Source organism: Hypanus sabinus, chromosome 9 (genome assembly GCF_030144855.1).
Source record: "Hypanus sabinus isolate sHypSab1 chromosome 9, sHypSab1.hap1, whole genome shotgun sequence".
Taxonomy (NCBI): Eukaryota; Metazoa; Chordata; class Chondrichthyes; order Myliobatiformes; family Dasyatidae; genus Hypanus; species Hypanus sabinus.
Genome location: NC_082714.1, coordinates 116646324 through 116669559, shown reverse-complemented (window position 1 = coordinate 116669559; position 23236 = coordinate 116646324). Strand labels below are relative to the sequence as shown.

At 41.3% G+C, this 23236-nt stretch overlaps 1 long non-coding RNA gene across 1 annotated transcript in view; it reads right to left on the bottom strand.

Moving 5' to 3' along the window:
* LOC132398908 (uncharacterized) overlaps window positions 1-23036 on the bottom strand; it is a 29492-nt gene extending 6456 nt beyond the window's left edge. The window contains exons 1-2 of the long non-coding RNA XR_009513839.1: window positions 22893-23036; window positions 17370-17525 (exon numbers count right to left, since the gene is read on the bottom strand). This is a non-coding gene — a long non-coding RNA (uncharacterized LOC132398908). The remainder of the gene's footprint in view (window positions 1-17369; window positions 17526-22892) is intronic.
* Window positions 23037-23236: the final 200 nt, after the last annotated feature.

Sequence of the window (23236 nt, the reverse complement as noted above, 5' to 3'; positions counted from 1 at the left end):
CAATAAAATAAAACCTAATATTAACACAGTTCAGGTCGAGACCTTTCAGCCCTCTGGTCCTGTTGAAGATTCTTGGCCCAAAACGTCAACTGTATTATTTTCCATAGATGCTGCCTGACCTGCTGAGCACCTCCAGCATTTAGTGTGTGTTGTTTAGATTTCCAGCATCTGCAGATTTTCTCTTGTTTGTGATTAACACTGTTCAATCATGTGAAAGATAGTGTCTGCAGTTCAAGCCTTGCTGCTCAATTATGGCTCTCTACATTCTACTGTCAAAATATCATCAAAATAAAACTTATCAAGAGTTGTGCTCAACAATAGTTATAGATTCTATGTGTACCTCTTCTGTATTTGGCAAATATATGGCAGCACAATTCAGATTTGACATTGCTTGAGCTTAAGTAGACAGATTATAATCACTCTGTACTTTCACTTTATGAATTAATCTCAATATTGGTCTACAATGGCTGTAGCCTATGGAATATAATGAAATGTACAGACTTGCATATCAGTAGAGTTAAAATGCCTTTTAGTATGCTACTATTGCAGAGTATAGGAGAAAACCAACAATGTCTTTACTTTTAATAATTTCTGTATTATTATACAATTATCAAATTAGGTTACCAAATTAAATCATAGGAAACCAGATGGAGACCGAGAACTTGTTCCCAGAAAACCAGTAAAAATCCAAAGATCTCCATTATGAAAATCCAATTTAATTTATCCAGACTGCAACTGAAAAACTAATTATGCTGATTGTGACATCCAGCCAGTCCATTAAAACCTTAAAATTCACTCAGCTATGTATGAATTGTTTCACGATGTGCCTGAAAACATGTTGGCAAATTCAGCGAGATTTAGAGCCTATCATCTTGAATAGAAATGTAACCGCAAAGCAAAATTATAACAAGTCACTCCAATACTCTGTCTAGACAGGCATCAGACATTGCAAATCACCTCGCTGACAATAATACAGAAACCTCACTTTGTTCACACCTCTGTACAAATGAGCAACATCGAAACTGCAAAGAAATATAACACTGGGTTGTGGAGCTGTATTCGTTTTCTCTCATGAAATGCAGAGGGAAAATATGATAGCACTGCCTCACTGCATAAAAGGCATGGCATTGATGACCTCCATCTGCTTCAGTGATCTCTATTTCTGCAATATCAGTGATGTTGTTAGAGTGCTGTCTCTACTCCCAGGAACATACACAGCTGAATCTTAATTCAAGAGAAACTGGATTTTTTTAAAACATATTTTGACCTGGATCTTTGCACTCTGGAGTAAAAAAACAAGGTGGTAAAAAAAAAGTGCCAAGCCCTTTGTTGACAAATCTGACTATGTTTCAGGCTAGTTTTTCTAGTGCCACTAGATTATGGGAAGCCCTGAAGGAACAATTTGATTGGCTGTCAGTTGTTTTTCTGCCTGCCATTGTACACGGCCTATCTGTTCGGCACTTACCAGTGATATTGTACTGAATGTTGGTCCTATTTAAAACCCACCAACAGTGTTTTATATGGGAGACTATAACTTGCAGGCAGGGGAACAGATGGTGTTTGTAATGGTACCCGAAACAGTACACAGATTAGTAGTTTTTATCACTAATAAAAACTGCAACACTCCAAACAGTCTTGCAGGCTGCCCATAAAGTGTATAATGGCATGTGATATAATCCATTACATTAAGGAAAAATCAAGAAACTGTATATGAGACTGGACCAAGCTCTTCATCACATCATACTTATTCCCTGTACCTCTGCTCTCACCTGCATTCCTCATAGACAGAAGAGTTTTCCTAGTCCTCAGCTTCCACCCAACAAGACTTAGCATTTAACAGATCACCCTTCACATTTTCCCCAGCCTTCAGTGATATTTCACCATCAAACAAATCTTTCCCTTCCCTCCCCTTTCAGCATGATTCATGGAACACTTTTCTGTCTCCATCAGCTGCTCAGCTTCTGTCTGGGCAAGTGACAGCTTCCTGGACTTAATGTCAATTCCTACAACGTCAATAACTGGCTTTTTCTCTCTCTGTATCAGAAGTGCCCAGTCTGCCTGGGACAGTGGTTACTTTATGCTTGCTCCATTGACACATCCAAACCAAGAGGATATGACCTACAACTTTCCATTTCACAATACATACCTTCCTTTGTTTGTGTTCACTCTCTCAAGCTTTTATGTCTTTTGCTCAGATTTCCACAGATCACAACTTTCTACAGATGTATCATGGAGAGCATTCTAATTGGCTGCATCACCTTCTGCTATGGGGGTGGGCAGTGATGGAACTGCACAGGGTGGAAGTAAGCTGGAGAGAGTTGCAAAATTAAGTCAGCTCCATCATGGTCACTAGCATCTAGTAGTATCCAGGACATCTTCAAGGAGCAGTGCCCAGAACAGTGGTATCCATCATAAAGGACCTCCATCATCCAGGACATGCCCTCAAGAAGGAGGTACAGGAGATTGAAGGCATACACTCAGTGATTCAGGAACAGCTTCTTCTCCTCTGCCATCTGATTTTTGAATGGATATTAACCCATGAACAATATCATTCTACATTTTTTGCACAACTTATTTAATTATATATATAATTACTGTAATTCATTGTTTTTTCTATTATGTATGGCACTGTACTGCTGCTGCAAAGACAACAAATGTTGCGATCAACACACGCAAAATGCTGGTGGAACACAGCAGGCCAGGCAGCATCTATAGGGAGAAGCACTGTCGATGTTTCGGGCTAAGACCCTTCGTCAGGACTAACCGAAAGGAAAGATCATAAAAGATTTGAAAGTAGGAGGGGGAATGTTGTGATGTATACCGGTGATATTAAACCTGATTCTGATTCAGTCTTTCCCATTTAACATGATTTCCAGGAGACCTAACTTTTGCACCTTATCCCCATGGCAGCTCTAGCCTCATTTTATCAGAGATACAAGGCTTTCCTTGATCATGTCCATTCCTCCAATTTATAAGTAACTAAATGTTCTTTTTCCTGCTTCTGATGAAATGGCTTTGAACTGAAACATTAACTGTCTTTCTCTCTCCTTAAATGATGCATGTATGCAGGGCATATAACAGAGCAAATACTAGTGGGGAGTTAGAGGATTGGGAACCTTTTAAAAACTAACAAAAGACAATTAAAAAACAATGAGAGAAAAGAAATGAAATATGAAGGTGAGCTAGCCAATAATATAAAAGAAGACATTGAAGTTTTTCAGGTATATAAGAAGTAAAGGAGAGACAAGAGTAGATATTTGATTGCTGGAAAATGACATTGGAGATGTAGTAATGAGGAACAAAGAAATGGCATATGAACTTTATTAGCATTTTGCAACAGCCTTCACTGTGGACAACTTTAGTAGTATGCCAAAAATTCAAGAGTGTCTGCGGCCAGAAGTGAGTGCAGTTGCTATTACTAAGGAGAAGGTGTTGGGAATTTGAAAGGTCTGAAGGTAGATAAATGGCTGGACCATATGGAATACAGCCCAGAGTTCTGAAGAGGTAGCTGAAGAAATTATGGAATTATTAGTAATGATCTTTCAAGAGTCACAAGATTCTGCATGGTTTCAGAGGAGTGAAAAATTGCAGATGTCACTACATACTTTAAGAAGGGAATGACACAGAAGAAAGGAATTTATAGGTCAGTTAGCCTAAGCTTTGTGTTGGGGGAAATGTTGGAATCCATTAATAAGGATGTTTTTGGGATACTTGGTGGCACATGATAACATAAGTCAAAGTTAACATCTTTCCTAAGGGGAAATATTGCCTGATGAATCTGTTGGAATTCTCTGAGGAAACAACAGGCAGGATAGACAAAGGAGAGTCAGTGGATGTTGTTTTTTTAGATTTTCAGAAGACATTTGTCAAAGCACCACAAATGAGTCTGTTTAACAAGATAAGAGTCCATGGTATAACAGCAAAAATATTAGCATGGATAGATTGGCTGAATGGAAGGAGATAAAGAATGGAAATAAAGGGGGCCTTTACTGGTGACTAGTGGTGTTCTGCAGGGGTCAGTGTTGGGACTGCTTCTTTTCACATTATATGTTAATGATTGGGATGTTAAAGTTGATGTCTTTGTGGCCACACTTGCAAATGATACATAGGTAGTTAGTGTTGAGGAACAGAGTCTGGAGAAAAACTTAGACAGCTCGGGAGACATTATATGTCAATGATTTGGATGTTAAAGTTGATGTCTTTGTGGCTGCACTTGCAAATGATACATAGGTAAGTAGTGTTGAGGAACAAAGAGTCTGGAGAAAAACTTAGACAGCTTGGGAGAATGGACAAAGACATGGCAGATAGCATATAATGTAGGGAAGTGTAGGGTGATGTACTTAGGATTGGTAATGTAGGGTGGGATCTCACTGAATCATCAAATATTGAAATGTCTAGATAGAGCGGATGTGGAGAGGAGGTTTCCAATAGTAGGTGGGTCTAGGACCAGAGGACACGGCCTCAGAATGGATGGACATTTATTTAGTACAGATGTTGGCTAATAAAATATTTCGCTATACGATAAGGATTTTTTTTCCCTTTTCTTTCTTTACCAAACAGTTTCGGTCTTGGTAGTGGGCTCAGATTCTTTTTTTTTGTATAATAAAATTATCACATTTCAATATTACAATTTAATTTAGTTTACATGAATATAGGCTAATGAAATTCCAAGTGTGATGCAAATATAATCTATTTGATAATATTTCATCCTTTTTTGACATAATATCTTATTGCACTCTGTATTTATCCATGTTGAAATTGATAAAAATATTGAAAAAGAAAGGAACAGAGCTGAGGAGGAATTTCTTTGGCTGGAGGGTAGTGGATCTGTGGAAGTCATTGCCACAGAATACCAAGGAGTCCACTTGATTGGTTATATTTAAAACAGAAGTTGATTGTTTCTTAATTAGTCTGGTAGTCAACAGTTATGGAGAAGAGGCAGGAGAATGGGGTTGAGAGTAATAATAAACCATCAACGATGGAAAGGTGGAGTAGACTCAATGGGCTGAATGGCTTAATTCTGCTCCTATGTCTTATGGTCTTATGGTGTGATGTCTAATATTTCCAGTGTTTTCAGTCTTGTCTTGTTCTAATTACAATCTGGTAAAAAGAACAAAAAGTAAAACTTATGAAATGTAGGAGTAAGCAGAGGGAAAATATTTGAAATGGTTGACAAGACAAGCAGAAATAATCTGCTGGCTTTCTTAACTGTAATTCAGTTATATTGAAGCTTTTGTATGTAGATTGGTGTTGAGTTTATGCTGTAACAAAGATACACCTGTCATTTGAGCAGCTTTGCTGTAGTAACATTAGATCTTGTTTCAGTTTCAAAGTGCATCAGGTGGAAAATTATAAAATTATAAAATTGCTAGTTTCAGGACAGATGAGTCCACTTGACTTTGATGCTGATGTTCTCATTCTGCACAGAGGACACAAGGTTTGCTTCTTCTGATCAGTGTCAGCAAACTAACCATGAACTGGGGAAAATTACCAGAGGGAAAGCAGTATAATTAATTTATAGAAGTTCTCTTTGAAAATATAATTATTTAAACATGTAGTAAGAAAGGCAGATCTTGCCATCATTGTGATGATTTAAAAGACTCTGATATGCAATGAACACCATGAAATCCTAATTCTCTGCTGCTTATTTATTTCCTATCATGAGATCCAGCTGAATCACCTTTCCAACAACCTTCCTGTGTGAAGAGGAACCCTCTTTCCATTATAACTCCTTAAATGATGATGTAGGCTGATGATTGCTGAGCAGCTAATTCTATTCATAGCTCCTCAAGCAAAAACACACCCATATCTGCATGAAGCAAGAGAGGCAATATTCAGCCATGGGTTACTAAGTGACCTTTGTACCAATTAATGACAAGCCATGGCTAATACTACCTTTTCCGTTTCAATGCATAATACCATCAATATCTCATGTCATCAACATCCTAATGTCACCATTGTCCAGTAATTGAACTGACACCTAAATAATAAATATAAAAGACCTTGCAGATGCTGGAACTCAGAAAGTCAAACATCGACTATGGAAATGAATAAACAGTCAAGGTTTTGGGGCTAAACCCTTCATCAGGACTGGAAAGGAAGGGGGGGAAAGACCAGAATAAGAATATGGGGGGAAAACAAGCTAGAAAGTGATAGGTAGAGTCAGGTGGGTGGGGGGGGGGGGTTGAATGAGGTAAGAAGTTGGGAGGTAATATGTGGAAAATGCAAAGGACTACAGAAGAAGCTATGTGATTGCAGGGGAGACTGGATCATGGGAGAAAGGGAAGGTGGAGGGGCAACAGGGGGAGGTGATAGGCAGCTGAGAAGAAAGGGTAAGAGGTCAAAGTTGAGAAATTAAGATGAGAAAAGGGGAGAAGTTATTAGAAGTTAGAGAAATCAATATTCATTCCATTAGGTTGGAGGCTACCTAGACGGAATATGAGGTGTTGCTCCTCCAACCTAAAAGTTGCTATATCATAGCAAAAAATGAGGCCATGGATCAACATGTCGGAATGGGAATGGGGATAGGAATTGAATTGGTTGGCCTCAGAGAAATACTGCTATTTTTGGATGAAGCTGAGGTGCTAGAAAAGCGATTCCCCAATCTATGTCAGGCCTCACCAGTGTAGAGGAAGGTACACCAGGTGTAACCTTTACAGTCGACAACCCCAACAGGTTCACACATGAAGTGTTGCCTCACCTGTAAGGATTGTTTGGAGTCCTGAATGTAGGTGAGACAGGCTGTGAACGTGTAAGTACAGCACTTCTGAAACTTGCATGTATAAGTGCCAGAAGGGAATTAGTGGGGAGGGATGAATGGACAAGGGCATCATGGAGGAAGTGATCCCTGCAGAAGGCAGAGAGTAGGAGGAAGCTGAAGATACGTTTGTTGGTAGGGTTCCATTGAAGATTGTGGATGTTTCAGAGAATGATGTGTTAGACAGCAAGATATCCTGGTTATAGGAGCAAGTAAGAGGTTAGGTATGCTGTGACAGGTTGTTATTTGTTACTGCCCATTACACTTGCTGGCTTTCAGGGCAGCAGTGAAGGTCCTCCAGCTCTGTCTGTCCTGGGCCATTTCCTGTACTGTTCCCCAGGTGTGGCTCAGGGTCCTCTAAGGTATGGCATCAGGTTGTCTTTAGTTTCCCATATTTCCTCTTCCCTTCAAGAATACAAAGAAGTGCTGTCTTGATGATGATGTTGGTCTCTCTTCTCATCATGTTCCCAATCCATCTCCAGCATTTCCTCATGAGGAGATTGTGGCCATGTCCTCTTAATGATATGGAGTAGGGAGAGGCTGGACATCTTTCTTGGCCAGAAGATACAGGAGATGGTGTAAAATGACAACAACTTGGAAAGGTCACTCTCTGTCATGCACTAACATTCTGAAGGCTATCATGAAGCGTTTCTGCAGTTATTTGTGCTAGCTTGCCAGTGTTGTGCATGATTTGTGCATTCCCGAAATCAATTTTGGTCTTGGTCTTGGCAATGTTCACGGCTTCCTTCATCGTGACAGCAGCTTCCACTCAGTTTTCACTATTTTCGGCCATGCAGACCCTGGGAGGAGACTCAAGAATACTGTTGCACACAGATGTTGCAGGATTCTTCTTTGCTGTTTCTGTGACAGATTTGTTTGACAAGTCAGTGTTGTTAGTCTTGAGCTGAAACCTCGTCCATGGAGGACCAATAGACCATTCTTAATCTGGCCTCTACCCTTTGACCTGTTTAGCATGGTTGACCCCACAAAGAGTTAAAGCATAAAACCCTGACTCAGCCAACATGGCTCCCTGGTTCATTCAGTTGTGCAATCCTCCAAACCACATCAAGATTATGGTCCTCTCGGAGTACTGTGACAACTGACAGCCCTCAAAACCCTTCATCTATCAATGAAACACATTAGGACTGTGAATCTAACTCTAACACTTAAGAAGCTCATCACATACAAGTTATGAAGTATCCTGACTTACAAATTTACTGCTGCTCCTTCATCACGAAGAGCATTATTGGATTAATTTCATTAAAGAACTGCTATTTCAAAAAGGCAGCTCAGCATCAAAGCAATTAGGAATCAGCTAGATTTTGCAAATGAGACCCACATGCTGAGTAGACGCCTTCAGGTTGTGCAGCTTTACACAGCCCTCCCTACAACACCCCACCCCTCACACACCTGTATCCTTCTTCCATTTCACTCTGATGGAGTATAGACCTGCATCCCTAGTGCTGGCTTACTGTGCCAATCTGTCCCTGCACTTTGCAAGTCTGATCACCTTGCTGTACTTCTATTCTCAGCATATAAGCAGATCAGAGGACCACAGCACCAGTGGTAAGGATGGTAAAGGTATGGTCAAGGTAGGTGAAGCAGCTTTTACAGGATTGCCTTGAATTAGCGGGCTGGACCATATTTAGATCTTTGAATCTGAATGGAGATACCACGGCGATCTCCATCTTCATCAAGACCTGTGTAAATGAGTATGTGTCCTCAGGATCATACCAAGTCTTCCCAGACCAGCGGTTCTGGAGATTTGTAGTCTGCTGAGGGCCAGGTCAGTGGTAATCAAGACTGGTGATCCACAACCCTACAAGAAATTGAGGAGTGTTCTACATAAGTGTAAAACTAAAAATATAATTTCATGTGAAGTTAGAGATGCAATTGGATGCAAGACAGCTGTGGCAGACTTTATATGCCATTACACCCTTTAAGGAAGTAACACTTCATTCCCCAATGAGCTCAATGCCTTTTCTACACTCTCTGAAATGGAGAATAACACTACACATAAGCAAATCTTCACAGCATTTGGCAACTCTATGATCTCTCTCTCATAGGCTGACATCAGAACATCCTTCAAAAAGATGAACCATCACCAAATGTCAGGCCTCAGTGGTGTACCTGACAGTGTACTGAAAAACTGTGATGATCAGCTGGATGGAGTGTTCAAGGATATCTTCAATCACTGCTACAGTCAAAGGTTCCCACCTACTTCAAATCAGCATTAATCAGTAGCATTCACATACAATCTGATGAAGTGGTTTGTTGTCGTCGTCGTTAGGTCGCATCTGGACTTTCCAGTTGGCGGACGATTTCCCTCCATGCTGCTCTGTCCAACACTTGTCATTAACGTCATTGTTTTGATCCTTTATTGAGACTGACGTGTGCGGCAATCATGTACTTGGCAGGTTAGAGCAGTGGTTTGTCTTTGTTTAAAGAGATCACCACCTTGGTAGATCATCTGCTTGCAAAGCAACCACTGTCTTCCAAGGTCGGAGCTCTTTCACCTTCCCCATCAGTCTCCTGCTGGGTCTGACGTTGGCCATCACTTGTAATGCTGAGCAAGGGACCATTACCAGTCACCAGCCAGGTCAGCTGGACCTGGGGCGTTTCGTCACGCGGTGCTCTGGGCCGGGTGTTGCAGCAGCTGGCGGCTGTGGCGGGGACACCAGAGATGGAGCAGCAGGGCCTGGGCTCGAAGTGGAAGCACCGGTGGCTGCTGAGCCTGGGTGTGGTTACTGCGAGCAGACGTCGCATGCGAAGGCAGGCTCCCAGGAAAAAATAACAGGAAACACATTTTCGTCCTTAAGATCTTGTCCAACCCTCCTTTGGAAGAGATGCATTCTCACGCTTCCCACTGTGTTTCTGTTTCTTCCACATCCGCCTCCTCCATCCACCGCCACTGCTGCTATCCCACCACCATCTTTGATCTTCAGGTTTTGATGGGTTGATTATTAGTTTGGAGTAACTGTCCTGGTCCCAGTATGTAAGTGCAATTACAAAGAAAGCATGGCAGTGCCTCTACTTCCTTAGGAGTTTTCAGAGATTTGGCATGACATCGAAAACTTTGACAAACTTCTATAGATGTACATTTACTTACTACCCATTATGCCCCTGGTGTTTATGGCAGCATTGAAGGTTCAGGGCTTCCTTCATCATGTCAAGAGCTTCTTCTTGGTTTTCACTACCATCATGCAAGTCCTGAATGGCGACTCAGGAATACTGTTGTATTCAGATCTAGAAAAATTCCTCATTGTTGTTTCTGTAACAGTTTTGTTTCGCTAGTTAGAGTTGTTAGCCCTGAACAAGCCCTGCATCTGGAGGATTAGTGGACCACTCTTAGTCTGGCCTCTAATCTTTGACCTGTTTTGCATGGTTGACCCAACCAAGAGCCAAAGCATAAAGCCCTGACTCTAGCCTGCATTGCTCTCCAGATCATTAAGGCATGCAAGCCTCCAAACCCAACAACAGATTTGTGGTCCTCTTGGAGGTGAAGATGTGTAGTGGAGAGTATAGTGACTGACTGCATCATAGCCTGATATGGAAACACAAATGTTCTTGAATGGAAAATCTTACAAGAGGTATGGAAGTGCCTCAGTCTATGAACGGTAAAGTCCTCCCCACCACTGAGTACATCTACATGAAATGCTGTCACAGGAAAGCAGCAACCATCAACAGGGAACCCCATCAACCAGGATATGATCTCTTCTTGCTGCTTCCATCAGGAAGAAGGTACAGGAGCCTCAGGACTGGCACCACCAGGTTCAGCAACATTTACTACCTCTCAATGATCAGTGTCTTGAAGCAAAGGGGATAACTTCACTCACCTACACTTGCCCCATCATTGAAATATTCCCACAACCAATGGATTTACTTTCATGTTCCTATCTAAGGGTCTCTTAAAAGACCTTATTGTATCTACCTCTATCACCATCAACGGCAGTGCATTCCATGCATTCACCACTCTCCGTGTGAAAAATTTACCCCTGACATCCGCTCTGTACCTACTTCCAAGCCCCTTAAAACTCTGCCCCCTTGTGTTAGCCATTTCAGCCCCAGGAAAAAGCCTCTGGCTATCCACACGATCAATGTCTCTCATCATCTTATATACCTCTATCAGGTCACCTCTCATCCTTTGTCGCTCCAAGAAGAAAAGGCCAAGTTCACTCAACCGATTCTTATAAGACATGCTCTCCATCCAGGCAACATCCTTGTAAATCTTCTCTGCACTCTTTCTATAGTGTCTACATCCTTCCTGTAGTGGGGTGACCAGAACTAAACACAGTACTCCAAGTGGGGTCGAAGCAGGATCTTAAAGAGCTGTAACATTACCTCACAGCTCTTGAATTCAATCCCACAGATGATAAATTGCAACACACCATATGCTTTCTTAACAACATGTCAACCTGTGCAGCAGCTTTGAGTGTCCTATCAACATGGACCTCAAGATCTCCTGTTCAGAATATTGTGGATGCGTTGAGAAACATCACAAACCCTGGTACCTGGGAGGCAAACTAGCATCTGTGTTTCTTTATTTCCTATCTGTTCCCCTAACTATAGAGAACCCTATTACTGCTGCCATCCTCTTCCATTCCCTCTCCTTCTGAGCCACAGATTGGTCAACCTGACCTAGATTGGGAAACATCTTTGCTGGGCAGCTACACTCAGTCTACAGAAAAAAGAGCGATCTCCAGTGGCCACCCATTTGAATTCTACTTCCTCTTCTTATTCCGAGATGTCTGTCCATGGCCTCCTCTACTGCCGCATCGAGGTCACACTCAGGTTGAAGGAGCAGAACATTATACTTCGTCTGGGTAGCCTCTAACCTGATGACATGAACATCGATTCCTCAAACTTCTATTAATTACCCATCCTTCACCATTCCCCATTCCAATTTCTCTCTTTCACCTTACCTCCTTACCTGCCCATCACTTTCCTCTGGGGCTCCTCCCCCTTCCCTTTCTTCCATGACCTCTGTCCTCTCCTATCAGATTCTCCCATTTCCAGTCTTTTATCTCTTTCTCAAATTGACTTCCCACCTCTTTATTTCACTCTACCCGCTCTCCTGGTTTCACATATACAAGGAAGAGAACACACATCGGTCATCATTGAGGAGTCAAGTTCCTGGGCATCAACATCTCAAAATATATATCCTGGGCTCAGTAATTTGATGTAATCATGAAGAGAGGACAGCTCTCTACTTTAGTAAGAGCTTAAAGAGATTTGGTATGTCACCAAAAACTCTTGCAAATTTCTATAGATGTATGGTGAATAGTATTCTGACTGTTTGAATCACCCTTTGGTATGGCATCTCTGATGCACAGGACCATAAGAGGCTTCAGGGGGTTGTAGATACAGCCAATTCCATTAAAGGCACAACCCACTCCACTACCAAAGATACCCTCATGATGCAGTGCCTTAAGAAGTAATAATCATCTCTCATCATCCAGGGCATGCTCACATTGTGTTATTATCATTAAGCAGGAGGTACAGATGCTTGAATATCCAAACTCAATGCTTGAAGAACAGTTTCTTCCCCGCTACCAAGAGATTTCTGAATGGTCCATGAACCCATGAACACTACCATGCTATACAACACACACAACATGCTGGAGGAATCCTACCAAAGAAGCAGGCTCAAAGACAGGGCAGCGGAAGAAGAGCTCAGCGTTGTGGCAAGTGCAGAACTCACTGAGGTGTGTGCAAATGGGTACAAAGGTAAGGGACTTGCTGAACACAGAATGTTGCACCTCAGAGTAGGGAACGTCGGAAGGAAAATTGTCAACACAGCAGGGATTAGAGCTGGAATTAAAGGGAGGAAGGAAGGTTGGTGGTGTCAGAGGAAAATGGAGGCTCCAATGGCCCAAGGCACCTAAGAAGGTCTTGGCCTTGAGGCAAACACAAGGAAATCTGCAGATGCTGGAAATTCAGGCAACACGCACAAAATGCTGGACCTTCGAAGGGTCTTGGCCCGAAACAATGCTTCTCCCTATAGATGCTGCCTGGCTTGCTGCATTCCACCAGTATTTTCTGTGTGTTGCTTGGCCTTGAGGTGCTGGGAGCCAAGGTCCAGAGCTAAGGCCACACAATTTGCAGTCTCACTGTATCTGGGGTCATTGGAACCAGAGTTCCAACTATCCATCTACCATGTTATTCCTCTATTGTATGATTTATCTTTTTTGTTACTTATTTTTAATGTCTTGCACTGTGCTTCTGTCACAAAACAACAATGTTCATGACTTAGGGCAGTAATAGTAAACTTCAACCTGATTCTGATTTAGTTTGCCAGTTTTATGTGTTTACAGGATCATTAAGTCAATTAGTTAGGACTTCAGGTGAAGATTTACTACTTCTAATGAGCATGAGTAGACAACAGTGCTGATGTTGGCAATAGAGAGTCTCTATTGGTAGAGAGGAGTAGTGTAATTGTGGGTCAGAGCTGATGTAATTCCTCAAGTTTTACTTAACTGGGCACAGCAGCTGAACTCCAGGATCTGCCACCTAAAATTGTATTTGCAGCTTAAGCAGACATGGATGGTGGGTTGACATATACTGTACATAACTGGTTATTATTCAATAGAACAATGGTTCAACTTAATATCAGAAAATGTATACAATATACAACCTGAAAGCCTCACACTTCGTAGAATCCATGAAGCAAGAAAAAAAGCCCCGAAGAATGAATGACAGAAAACACTAGAACTCCAAAGCCCCCTTCCCCCTCCCTCGTGCAAGCAACAGCAAAAGCATTAGACCCCCCCACTTGCTCCAGCAAAATTATCAACCCCCACCATCCACCATGCAGCAATAGCAAAGGCCCCATAGATTCTAGGATCGAGAGTCCATCAAAAGCTACTGTCCATCCCAACACCTCAGATAGGCTCTCTCTCAAACTAGGGAGGAAGAGAGAGGTATTGGTCCTGTAACAACGAGAGGGGAGGCCAACAGCTCGCTGATTCGATAATACAACTTACTGTGTCGCTTGTCGGAGTTTCTCAACTCAAGGACTAACAGACTACTCACTCCCCATCCATCAAGAGTGTGAGAGACAGAGAGAGAGAGAGAGAGGGAGAGAGAGAGAGAGAGGGAGAGAGAGAGAGAGAGAGAGAGGGAGAGAGAGAGAGAGAGAGAGAGAGGATTGCTCAGATGCAGAGGCCTTCTTCCTACATCAGCACACACTGCATGCTGTCTAGACGTTTCAATCTTCCATGACCTATGTTCCCTCTAATCTGTGCATGCGCACATATGTTTTTCAACCAGCGCATGAAGGAAATTAATGTGCGCTCAAAATGTTAGTTACCTAAAATAATGTAGTAATGAATAATAATACTTACTGAAAATAATATTTTAGCTAAATGTTCTGTTAACTAGTTAGTCAGTTTTTCAAACACCACAATGCACGTTACTAATTTAAGTCACCTCACCTTTCCTGTTCCGGTTTTTACAGTCACATCACGGTGGCAGCCACCTTTGGCGGACAATGTACATATTGTAAACTTCAATTTGGTGATGAACAAGTTAATGCCTTATGTCTAAAATATGATTTTCTAGCTGAAAATACTGTAAAGGCTAGACAGATTAACAATTTCAAATTTTCCACACAAGAAAAAATTAAATCCAAACTGATTTCAAACTTTGCTTAAATAGTGGCACTTGTACTTCAAAATGAACAGTTTTGTGACCTTGCACAGTTGGAGGACATTGGGGAAACCTTTCTTGCGTCTAGTGCTGACTGTGAGCAAGGTTTTAGCCTAATGAATCAGCTCAAAATCAAGCTGAGAAACCGTTTAGGTGAATGTCATTTGCATATGTTAATGAGAATCAAAAGCTATCAATTGAATGGAAGTTCTATTAGTCTAGATAGAGTTTACAAAGAATGGGTAAGTGCCAAAGACAGGAGAGAGAAAAAATAACTGAGTGTCTTAAATATGTGTGTTATTTTATTGTCATTCTGTGCAGTGTTATGTCAAATATTTTGTAAACCTTCATAAACTGTGCCATGTGTGCATTCAGTGTGCACATACTTTTGTCACAGGAAAAAATTTGCACAACATAAGATTTTGTGCACATTGACTACTAAAAATTAGAGGGAACACTGCCCATGATGCTATAGTTGGCAACATCAGTGAGGAAGAAGCAACGCAACAGACTTCTAACACCATAGATCAGCGAGTTGCTTTGTTATGTCTCCTGTCTCGCTGTGAAATGGGGACACCTCTTTTTGCCTTATTAGGGTGAGAGAAAGCCTGTGGTATGTTGAATTACCAGGTGAACAAGTAGCCTTTGGGGTATTGGAAGTCTGTATCTTTATTGATGCTTTGCTGTATGCTTGAGTGCTTGGTGGGGGGACTCCAATACTTTTTACTGGTGGGGGTCATTGCTTTGCTGCTGCCTATGCATGGAAGGGGGAGCTGGGTTGTTTTGGGGTTCTAACATTTAACTGTCACTCATTCTTTGGGGCACTCCTCTGTTTTTGTGGATGTTTCTGAAGAAGAAGAATTTCAGGATGTATATTGTATACATTTCTCTGACAATAAATGCACCTATTGGAACTCATTGAACTGTGTCATCAATGGGGCCATAACCCAAAGGCGCATCTGGAGATATCAAGACACAAGGCCACACAGTGAGTCTGAGAGTGAGAACCCAATGCCCGTGGAGAACCATAGTCCGAACTCCAGCTGTAGATCAGACTCTAACAGGATCCCAAGCACCTTGAGAAGAAAGTAAAGACGTGAAAAAAGATGAAGAAACTGTTTTGTGGATGAACTGGAAGGAGTCGCCTAAGTCAGCAAAAACCTCAGGTGCCATTTTAACTCCTCCACTACCAGTATTTTGGTAGATATACTATTGTGTATGATTACCTGCCATTGAGAGATAGGCTTTTGCCATACTGTGTAGTCAGACAGCTGAGCACTAAGTACTGCAGGTGTCTCACAGCTCCTGCAACCCAATTTTGATTCTGACTCTGTCTGTATGGACTTTGCACATCCTTCTTGTGAACAAATGAGTTTCATCATCCAGGTGGTCTGGTTTTCCTCCAAATCCCAGTGATGAATTGCTTCTTGTGGGATATTCAGCGAGACGTTAATGAGCATGCAGCAGTGTATAGCTTATATGGAAATAAGTGGGGAGTGGGACTGATAGGAATACTATGATAGCTGGTTTAAATAATCTCCCTCTGTGTCACAAGGGAATATGAAAAACATGAAAAATATTTTCAAGTAAGTTAAAGGAGCCTATAAACAGACTCATACAGATTTGACTCAGTAACTAATCAACCTTAAATAGAAAGGCATATTCCTTACTGTGGACTTCCTGTATGATACTCTCTGGAGTACCATAAAGCAGTAACAGTGATGGAGGTTTGCTTCAACTAATGGATAACACAAAGGGAACTGGAGACAGGAATTCATCCATAATATAGTCATATTGTAAACCATTCACTTCCCACATGTTCAACAAAATTTATATGTTTAAAAAGCCCCTGAATGGTTAGGTTTTCTCCTACGGAAGTCTAGGTAAAAAAAAAAGATTTTTTGGAACAACCTCGAAGACAAAGGCATTTCAGCAGCTTAGTCAGGGAACTGAGCAAACTACATCCACATTTACTGATGGCACATGATATATGCATGTTCAAAGTTCAAAGTAATTTATCATCGCAATATATATATACGTCACAATATAGGTTCATTTTCTTGCAGATATTCAGAGCAGAACAGAGAAATACAATAGAAACACTGAAGAACTTCACACAAAGACTGACATAAAACTGAAGTGCAAAAGAATATAAAACTGCAAAAAATAAGAAAGAAATACATGAGTTGTAGAAGTCTTGAAAGTGTATCCATAAGTTGTGGAATCGATACAGAGTTGAGGTGAGTGAAGTTATGTAAGCTGGGTCAGGAGTCTAAAGCCAAGCCAAGAGCCTGAGGTGTAATAGTTGTTCTTGAACCCATGGTGTAGGACTAAAGGTTTCTATATCTCCTTCCTGATGAAAGTATATTGAAAGTATTTATAATTACCTAAGATGAATCCAAGATGCGTTTGACAAATTACGACGTTATTATTTATGATTTTGCTAGTCCCTTGTTGATTAGCACATATCTAAATCTTGGCTATTATTGTGCTTTTTTTAATGGAAGAATAATAAAGTGTCATTGCTTGCAGTCTACTTCCCCCGCATGCAATGATGAGCACCCTCACTCTCCTTCACTTGTAATCCTTTCTATCATCCAATTTTGCACCATTATCATGCAGGACAAGTACTGAATAGTGTCAATAAAGAAGTGGTTCCCGAACTTTTATGGGTTACTGCCACCCCCCACCCCCCCCGGCTTCTAGACCACATCCCCTGCACACCCCTCACCCTTTCTGACTACTACATAAAAACTATAAAGAACTTTTATTTATGATGCGCAGGGAAAGAAAACAGGAACAGCAAATTCAAAACAGGGACAAATAATTACAAAAATAACTTAAGTCTATTTAAATTTGCATATAAGATTATTCATTCGTTTAATTACAGTAAAATCAATTTTCATCAGCAATTTTAGAGTGTACATAAGTAGTTCAATTGTTCACTATTTCATTGCTTTTTCACCTTTCAGTGAGATAGATAGCCTGGTGCAGTGATACCAGCTTCTCAACATCAGGCTGAATGTCACTCAGAAGGAGTCTCAGATCCCATATTCAGTAAATTTCTGTCTGTTTCATTGCTTTGAAGGAAGTTGGGTGATGGCACTGAAACAGTGCTTCACTAAATGTGATGTTGGAAAGACAATAAAGAACATTTTGACCTTTTTCCATAGTGCAAGACAGCATTTGGAGATTTCTTTCAACAATCAAAAGTCTTAATATGATTGTTAAACCTTATTTTCAGGTCATAGATTCATAGAAAAGTGCAGCACAGAAACAGATCCTTCATCCCATATAGCCTGTGCTAAACTATTTAAGTTGCCTAATCCCATCAATCTGCACCTAGACCATAGCCTTCCATACTCTTGCCACCCATGTATTTATCCAAACTTCTCTGAAACATTGAAATCAAGCTTACATGCACCACTTGTGCTGGCAGCGCATTTCACGCTGTCGTGACTCTCTGAATGAAAAAGATTTCCCTCATGTTCCCCTTAAACTTTTCACCTTTCAACCTTAACCCATGATCTCTAGTCGCAGTCTCACCCTTTATTGTTGTGATCAATAAAGGGCAGAGGTAAAACATCATAATAGCTTAGGAAAAAACTGACTCACTGCCTGAAGGTACATAAAGCAGGGCAATGAGATCCATATGCGCTGTGGGCTACAGAAATGTAGTTAAAACCATTTGAAAGGGTAGATTTTGAACTTCACCCACTGACTGCCAATTTCTAATCCATTGGAATTGTGTCATCGCATGATTAGAGTATGGGAATCATATTAGCTAACACTGTACTACAGCAGTGAATGGCAATAATAATATACAGGCCAGGCCTGGACATAACACAATTTCTTTAGTCCAAATTTCTCATGATATGCCAAATACAGAAGTTTGCTACTGATTCCAACAAGTATAATGTGCTTCAAGCAAAGTCCAAGAGAATGGCAGCTTAACAAGGGATGAGCTGATTATGTAATCATCATAATCAATTATGAGGCACAGAGAATCAAATGCTTGTCTTAAATTAAAACCTGTAATCCCTCAGCTGCCTCCCTTGCTACTGATAGTACACCCCCCCATGTCCTTTATCTTTATCACCCATTTAGAAACTTTCACCACATCCAAATCCTATTTTTGACATTCTGTGGCTCGCTTGAAGCTGTTCCTGCTGATCAACATTCCAGCATATCTGTGCTTTATTCGTGGAAGTGGAGTTGTGGTATGGGAGTTTACAAGATGGCGTCTTCTGATCAAAATGGTGCCAGACTGCAGTCGCTGACAAGGTCATGGCTCATACTTAGTTGTCTTTGTTAGGTTTGCAGGGATGATCCATGTTCAAAGGCTAACAAAGTGGATGTGTGACAAAGGACATCCATAGTCGGATGTTGGGCTGACAGACCAGTAAAATTGAGGGTAGGTTGACCCCACAAGACTGTCGAGTCACTGGTGGGTTCTGAGTCAGAGTTCTGTGTGGGCAGGAGGCATGTGGGCTGGTGACCTCACAGGTATGCAAATCAGCAAAACTGGAGTTCAATGCCTGTTGTTCAAGGTACTGTCATTGGTGAGTCCAGAGATCGAAGTCCTCATCCAGGGTTCTCAATTGCTATCGTTGGCAAGGTCCAGGGATCAATACTGAAGACTGAAGTCTGGAAGTTGGGGCTCGATGGCTGAAGCCCAGAGTCTGTGAGTCCTCTGGGAACATCCATAATTCCGCAAGTCTACTGGAGGTTGATGCTGGAAGCTGGAGACGGCCCGTCCTGGAGTTAGAGGACAATGCACGTGCATGGTTGCATGATATGGAGGAATGGGGCTTGTTTTACTGTTGATATTTTGCTGCTTGTTGTGTTCTGTGTTACTCAGCCGAGCATTGCAGTCATGCTGTGTTGGTGCCAGACCATGTGGCAATGCTTGCAGGCCTAGCACGTCATTAGGTTGTGTTGGTTGGTAACACAAATGACACATTTTCAATGTGTGTTTCAATGTGCATGTCATAAATAAATGAATCAGAATGTACTTCGAAGTGGGTATCTCTTCTCTCCGTGGAGCTAGTACTTAAATCTGTTTCCTAGCCTGGTGCCATATTAATATATCATGACAGCTCCTGGGGGTAATCTGATGCACACCTAAATGAATCTCTTGAGGTTTCATGCCAATGATGAATATCACTTAACTTTTTATGCTATATCAGTGCATCCTCAACACAATCAGTCTCAGTTGTACCTGGGGAAATCCAGCAATAAGGTGAAGTGGACTATCTGATTATTCTGTTTCAAAAGGATAAACAACTTGACTGTCTAGAGTCGTACCATCACCTGCTTTATGTATTTAAGTGCAACAAAGAAGCAATTTTTACCTTGTCTCTGGAAGTAACCAGGTCCAAAAAAATCAAGATTAATGGTGACATTTTTGACAGCCGTTAGCAATGTAGAGTTGAACTAGAAAGTTTGTGAACCCTGTAGAATTTTCTCTAATTCTGCATAAATATGACATAAAATGTGATCTGATCTTCATGCAAGTTCTGAAAATAGATAAAGGGAGCCCAATTAAATAAGTAACACAAAAAACATTATATTTGTTCATTTATTTATTGAGAAAAATGATCCAATATTACATATATTTGTTGGAAAAAGTATATGAACTTTCAGTAACTGGTGTAATCCCTTGTACAGCAGTAATTTCAACCAGATGTTTCCGATAACTTGATTAGTCCTGAACATCAGCTTGGAGAAATTATAGGCCATTCCTCCTTACAAAACTGCTTCAACTCTGGGAGGTTGGTGCATGAACCTTGCATGAACTGCTAGCTTCCACATTTCTACAGGAGTAAGCTCAGGACTTCGACTTGGCCATTCCAAAACGTGCCTTAACTATTCTTTGTTAGACTGACTTGTATGTTTAGGGTTGTTGTCTTGCTGCATGACCCACTTTCTCTTGAGCTTCAGTTCACAGATGAATTCCCTGACATTTTCCTGTAGAATTTTCTGGTATAATCCAGAGTTCATAATTCCATCAATGATGGCAAGCCGTCCTGGTCCCGAGGCAGCAAAGCAGGCCCAAATCATAACACTACCACCACCATGTTTCATTGATAGGATAAAGCTCTTATGCTGGAATGCAGTGTTTGCTTTTTGCCAAATATAACACTTCTCATTTAAGCCAAAATGTTCTATTTTGGAGTCATCGTCCACGGAACATTCTTCCAAAAGCCATAAGACATAGGAGCAGAAGTAGGCCATTCAGCCCATCGAGTCTGCTTCAGCATTCAATTATGGGCTGATCCAATTCTTCCAGTCATCCCCACTCCCCTTTGATGCCCTGGCTAATCAAGAACCTGTCTATCTCTGACTTAAATACCCCTAATGACTTATCAATATGGTGCTTAGAAGACTTTAGATGGGCAGCAATGTATCTGTTGGAGAGTAGTGTCTTTCTCCTTTCAATCTTGCCATGCACGGCATTGTTGTTCAGTGTTTACCTGATGGTAGGCTCATGAACACTGACAATGCAAGCTAATGCAAGTGAGGCCTATAGCTCCTTAGATCTGTGATCTACTGGAATATTACACGCTTTGCTCTTGGAGTTATTTTCATTGGTCAATCACTCGTGGGGAATGTAATGGGGAAGGTGTTGAATATTCTTCAATTGTATAGCATCTATCTGACTATGGATTGATGGAGCTCAAACTCTTTAGAAATAGTTTCACATCTTTCTCCACCCTAGTGAGCTCCAACAACTTTTTTTTTTCTGAGGTCCTAAAAAATCTACATTGACCAAGGCATGGCACACTTCCAAAAACCTATGTGGTGAAGATGAGACTTTGATAGTGAAGACCAAGGTTTATGTTCTTCAAAAAGGGCAGGGCCTCCTACACTCACACCTGACAGTAATTGAAACACCTGACTCTAATTTACCCTTTAAATAAACTGACCATCCCAGAGCTTCACATACCTTTCTCAACAAATACATGTATTATTGGGTCACTTTTCTCAATAAATAAATGAATGAACGAACAAGTATAATGTTTTTTATTTAATTGGGATTTTCTTTATCTAGTTTTAGGCCTTACATGAAGATCTGACCACATTTTAGGTCATAGTTATGCAGAAATAAAGAAAATTCTAAAGGGTTCACAGACTTCACATCAGCACTGTATGTTGGTGAATCTCCATCTGCAGTGAACTGTCAGATATCCATCATTACATCTTCCAAGAAGTTGTGCTGTGCCACATTCGTAGAACTGCTACCCTACTCCCCAATCTCTGGTGACCCTAGTTCAGTTCTGACACCTGGCTCTATTGGATTAGAGTTTACATGTTTCTGTTGTGAAAGCATGGGTTCCCCTAAGTGCTCTGGTTTCAGCCCACATCCTAAATGTGGAGTAATTGGTTAATTGACCACAGAAAATGCCACACAGTGAGCAGCTGAGTGGTAAATTCTGGACAGAGCTGATGGCAATGTAGTGGATTTCGATGGATGTTGTGGACTTGGTGGATTGCACGGCCTGTTTCAGTACTATAAACTATATATACTATTAACTGCTACATGGACAACTCATCCTCTATCCTCATTTATCATGTTCCCCCTTGCACTCACCTTCTCAGCACTACTTTCCTGTCTGCAAACCATTTGTGCAATGACCTTTCTACGTAGCTAACTTTTTTAGTCCTCTTTTCCGTGCACCTCCATCTGGTGCACTCCTCTTCTGTGCTCCTTTTCAGCACACTGCCTTTCCTGTCCACACCCCATCCATTGCACCTCCTCATTTCTACACCTTTTTCTTTTTATCTCCTTCTTATGCACCACCTGTCCATTTCTTCATCTTTCTTGTAGACATCTTCTTCCACAACACCACTTCTGTCACCGCTTGCTCCTGCACCCTTGAATCCTCTGCATACTCCCCCCTCGTACAACTATCCTGTTCATCTCTTTACAGTACACATTTTGTTGCCTGACCTGACACACCCCACCCTTCCTTTTCCCACATCTCCTGTGCATTGTGTTCACTTTGTGATTGTGGGGCTAAGAATGGTTTTTCTAACCTAATCGAGCACTGAACACACCTCTCTTTTTCAGACATGTTTGTGCAAGCCTTCAAACATTTTTAAAAGAATAGGTCTCTGAAAATATTTTCCAGAGAGAACTAACACCACCACCTGTGATAAGTGAAACTATTAAACTCTTAGACCATCAGCCCATAAGACGTAGGCCATTTGGTCCATCAAATCTGCTCCACCATTCCATGATGGCTGATTTATATTTCCTGTCAATCCCATTCTTATGCCTTCTCCCCGTAATTTTTGACACCCTTACTAATCAGAAAACTATCAACTTCCACTTTAAATATGCCTAATTATTTGGCCTCCACAGCTGCCTATGGCAATGAACTCCTCAGACGCACCACTCACTAGTTAAATAAGTTCCTCCTTATCTGTTCTAAAAGAATGCCACACAATTCTGAGGCTGTATCCTCTGGTCTTAGATTCTCACCCTCTACACAGTGGCACAGCTGCTGCCTCCCAGCTCTAGTAACCCAAGTTCAGTTCTGGCAGCAACATCTTTAGTGTGGAGTTTGCATGTTCTCCCCATGAAAGTGTGGGTTTTCCTTCAGTGCTAGGTTTCCAAAGTACCATGTTAAACTGGACCACAGTTCAATCCATTCTCGAGTTCACTGGTCAGTTTCTGAACTCCAGCAAGTTCCGTTTAGGGTCCAGATGCTAATGACTGCAAAAGTGAACAGAAAATACCAGATTAACAGACAAGAAATTTATTTGCCAAAATAATAACAGGCAACAGGTGCTGCTTTTAATCCAGTTTGGAGCCAGCATGACATA